Source organism: Crocodylus porosus, unplaced genomic scaffold, assembly GCF_001723895.1.
Source record: "Crocodylus porosus isolate Cpor-Errol unplaced genomic scaffold, CroPor_comp1, whole genome shotgun sequence".
Lineage (NCBI taxonomy): Eukaryota > Metazoa > Chordata > Crocodylia > Crocodylidae > Crocodylus > Crocodylus porosus.
Genome location: NW_017728905.1, coordinates 219,618 through 224,521, shown reverse-complemented (window position 1 = coordinate 224,521; position 4,904 = coordinate 219,618).

Below are 4,904 nucleotides of genomic sequence, written 5' to 3'. Positions count from 1 at the left end.
AAAAAGCAATAAAAATAAAAAACCATTATAAAAAATATAAAAAAACAAAGAAGTCTTAGCACTTTGCGATGGAACGGGTACTTTGAGATCACTTTATCTTAATTTAAAAAAAAAAGCAAAAGCGAAACATGTTTACAAGTCAAAACCAACTTCTACGGAAAGAAATTATTATTAAAAAAAAATTCCTAAATTTATTTTTGTAAGAAAAAAATGTGTATATAGATATAAAAAAAAAGAAAAATCAATTTCCCTAGGCAGAACCCAACGTATCGATCACAGAGTAATAAATCTAGAAGACCCACCATGTGAGGAATGATGCTAATTAGGTTCTGTGACATGACGTGAAAACAAACCCCTCAGAAGTGATTGCACTTCACAAAACAGAAGCTTGAATTTTAGGCAGGAATCATGGTTTCTTTTTTTGTGTATTGTTTATTCCCCCCCGACTCCCCCCCCTTTTTTTTTTGTTTCTTAAATGTCTTATAGCCAGTGCTAGCCCAGATGTCTCTCCCATCTCCCCCATGCCCCGTCCCCTGGGAACATCTTAGTTCATGCAGTTTTAGGTAGAAAGAAGACTGCTAAGCTGACCGACAATGCTGTTTATCAGGAGAAAAGGGCCCTGGGATGGTAGGTGCCCTCGTGCTTGTCTGTGGTTGATTTCTGAGGGTCGGCAGAGGAGTATATGCAGCCCCTGTGTACATAGCTTCAAGCTTTACTAATTTAACATTCCCCAGCTCTGCCTGTTGCCATATAAATATCAGCCGGTGCCACCCCACTGTTTGGACAGCAGTCAGTGCAAAGGGAGGCATTCAGGTTTGAAATCTATTTGCTGATGGCTAATGTGAGACTTTAGGATCAGGGCTTAAAGATGATAATGTGCAGAAACCGCTTCCCCTAACTCCCAGTGGAGCCAGGCTCAGATTTGAGAGATGGAAGGAGGGCAGGAGAGAGATCGCCTTTCAAATTAAATCAAGAGAAATCGGAGTAGTCCAAAAAAGAAATGGAAATAAATATATTGTTGATTCTTTTCACCCACCATTTGGCTGGACCTTTGCCCAGATCTCAGCATGGGATCTCCATCTTCCTAGCGTTTAAAGTGAAAACTTGTTGGGAACAGTGCAGAGGGTGGTTCCTTCCTCCATGTCGAAAGATGCATTAATACCGCTCTCCCCTCCCAGTTCTGTCCCATGCAAAGAGGGTGGTGAGAGGCAGGGGAATATCCCGTGACCTGGGCACTAGATGGACAAGGCAAGCCACCTCTTCCAGGGATGAACCTCTGCTTAGCACTGGCTAACTCTTGCATATGCAAAAACTAGTGTGGACTTGTAAATAGACAGTTACTTGAGGTTCTTTATTGTAATCAAAAGTTGTGGTATCTCTTTTCTAGTTTGTGTTTCCCCCCTCTCTCCCCTGCTTTTAAAGCTTGTGTTTCTCTCCACACCTCCTTCTGCCATTTGAAAACAAACAAACAAACCTGAAAATCTCTCTTTTCCTTCCGCAACGTGAACAGCAAAAAAAAAAAAAAGAAAAATTACAAAAAAATTAGTCTCAGGATTCCTACTGGGGAGAGAGAGAGAGCAAGCAAGAAAGAGTCACCCACACGCACGTGCCCCCCTAGATCTATGCTGCAGGGTACCTGCCTGCTTCTTTACAGTGACAGCCTGCCCTGTTTCATCCTGAGATCTCTTTTTTGGAGTTCTTTTCCTCTAAGAAGCAGCATGCAGAGATGGGACTGTTTTGGATGGGGCAGGGCTGAATTTGGTCCCCTTCTGTGTGAAATCTTTCCAGCAAGGAAAGATAAGGCCCGAATTGAAACCCCAGATCCAGGGTCATATTTCCAGTGACAGCAGGCACGTGGTTTAATGACTGTTCCCCCTGCAGAGCCGCACTCTGAGCTCCCGTTTTGGGGATTTAACTCTGCTAAGGGGAAGGATCCAGAGTCCTGGTCTGGGGTTTGCATTTGGCTCTGTCTCTGCTATGGCAGAGCGTGGAGCTCCACTGCTCCCTTGCTCTGGGTCTACACTGATCGGAAAAGAGGTTGGGGGGTCCTCTCTCTCACTCTAACCCTCACCTCTTCTCCCCATCCCCATTGTTTGCAGTGATGGGCTTGGGAGCAGGTCAGCGATGGTTTATTCTGAACAGAGATACCACACCTTGTTTGTGATATGTAATGCTTTGACCTTTATTAGAGATCTGGGGATCTGATGCGTGAGCTTTGAGTGGCACTAGATTCATGCATCAACATGGCAACACTTTAGCACAAGCCTTGATAAGTTTGCACTAAACAAAAAAAAATTCAACCAACCAACCAACAAATGATTCTTATCCCTTCTCCCTATAGGGAGACTAGGAGCTCCGAGTATGTTTTGCCTTAACCTTATGACTTGTCTTACTCTGTGTAACAACCAACGATGGAGATAATAGTGCATGCAAAAACTCCCCAATCGTATACTGTATATAAGTATTGATTTTTATTGTTATTATTATTATTATTATTATTACTTTTTAATTCAGGTTGTGATAAAGTGTTGCCAAAGATACTGCTGAATTACATTTCAGGAAAAAAACAACAAAAAAAAGTAACTCATAAAAAACAACCAACAACAACAACAACAAAAAACAGCAATTTTTTTATTACTGCCTGTTTTGATTTCTTGGTACAAAAGAAAAATGTAATTTCAGTAATGGTAAAACTGTGTTTGTTTGCATATGTGTGTCTCAGACAGTGGTTCCCTCTAGGCAGGGGGACTGGGGGCTTCTTCCAAGCTTCTGGAAGAGGACTAAACCCTTAACTGATCAGAGATTGAGATTTCCTCTGAAGCATTTGATTTAGCTCAGGCTTTTCGGACTTGTCAAACATCCTTGCTATGGGAAGAGAAGGGCATGGCCTGGCTGTGGGCTTGATTGTGTTCCCACGTTGGCATCAGTGGGGAGAAAGTCTCACCGTTATGGAATCAAAATTGGGCCTTTGGGTTTCAACACTAAGAGATCTTGGGATCCAGCCCACCCTGGCACTGTGGGAAGCAGAGGAAGCCTTCTCAGATGCTTACGACTCAATAGATCCCCCCATCTAGAGGGAAAACCGCCCGGACACATGTGCCGCACCGTGTCTACCACCTTGGCAGAGCACAGAGAAGCCACTCCTGCTTGCATTCTTCCTCTAGGAGACGGCAGGACTCCTCTCCGCCGTGTGCACTGAGGGCCTGTCGAGCTGGCCGCCTCACAATTGGGAGACTCGTTGGAAGCTGTTCTCTCCTCTTTCCACCCCACTCCCCCAATGCAGCTAGTGAATGTAACCCGTGGACATGGCCAAGGGCTGAGGACAGAGGGCAGAGAGGTGGGGAGGGCCAGCTGGCCGCCTGGGGAGAGTCTGCTGGCATCCGGCTTAACAGGGACACGAGCAGAACCGTGAGTTCCCAAGACTTCTTCAGTGAATACCAAAGTATACTCCACCCTCACCGCAGCGCTCCCGAGGGGCAGGGGGTGGGGGGCATGGGGGAAGCTCTCTGATGGGATCTGCTTTGATCTTAAACACTTTCCCATCAGAGTGAGCTGTAAGGGATTCACTTCTCTACTGGCACAGACTAAACGCCCTTGGCCCTCCCCAGTGCAGGGAGATGCAGGCCAAGGGCAGTAGCTTCCTAACGTGAGCGTGGGGTGTATTTTCCTCTCCATTGTCATGCTGTAACCATGCCTCATGTATGTCGGTTTATTTCTTCTGTCCCCTTCCCCTTTTCTCTGATCCCCTTTCAAAGATGCTGCATCTCCCCCAGACCCACCACCCCCAGCAACATGCCCCTCAGCTCCAGCCGGACTTGAAGGCTTTGCTAGCAGACACCGACTCTGGTGGAGCTTCCAGCTCCTCCGCTGGGCAGGACACTGCTCTCTCCATTCCAGATAGGTTTGGGGAAAAGGAGGAAACTTCAGGGCACAATGCAGATCCCATCTGTCCTAAGGTCCATGCAGCCGGTGGTGCAGGAAGCTGTCTAGCTGCAGGCAGGTCCTTGCCCCTCCAACCCTGAGTCAGGTCCTGCACCTAAACGTAACAGAAGCAGACCTGCTTCTCCCCCGCCCCCACAAGCCTTAAGCAAGCCCAGACGGTGCGGCAGGGATGCAGCATCTTGGAAGGCAGCAGATTGATTCTTTGCACTAACTAGCCCCATTTGCTTTGATGGGAAACTGTCCTGTTGCACACGTGAGCTGAGAGCAGGCCAGGGGCTGTTTCTAAGAGGAGCCCAGGTGCAGTGACAGGTGAGGATGGGAGAGAGAAAGTCACAGGCTCAGCCATTCCTCTTGGTGATGCCGGGCAGGAGAGAGGCAGACTTGTCTCTCCTGCAAGCAAAGGGCTCCTTTCTTTTTTCCTTTAGTGTCTGATGATGTTTAACAATGCAAGTGGTTTGTTTTTTTCTCCCTTTCTCCTCCCCTCCCCCCCCAGTCCCCGCCTCCTCTTCAAAAGTTCTTGATGGTTACACCTGATGGGTCTGGGGACCCCAGGCCCCAGCACTGGGGGAGGAGGGCTGGGAACACATCTGGTAACACCGTTCCCAACTTGGTGGTGGGCTGGAACCAGAACAAGAGTCCAGCTGTGAGGCAGGGCCTGGGGAGCAAACACAGATACTCACTGGTGATCTCTTTGCAGTGCAATCAGGTTGTCCATCTGTCAGTGCCAGGCAGCATCCCCGAGTGGGTGTTTCTGTCCTGTGAGAGGCAGGTGAAAGGGTCAGAACAGTCCCTTCAAATGTCCCAATCTCAGAAAACACCCACCCCACCTTAGACCATTCATTCAGGGTGCTCAGTGGCTGCCTTTGTGAAACCCCACCCTCCCACCGCCCACCCTCAGGGGAGCAAGGCCAAAGCCCAGCTTCTCTCTTTCTCTCTCTCCCTCTCTCGAAATGCCAGTGTGA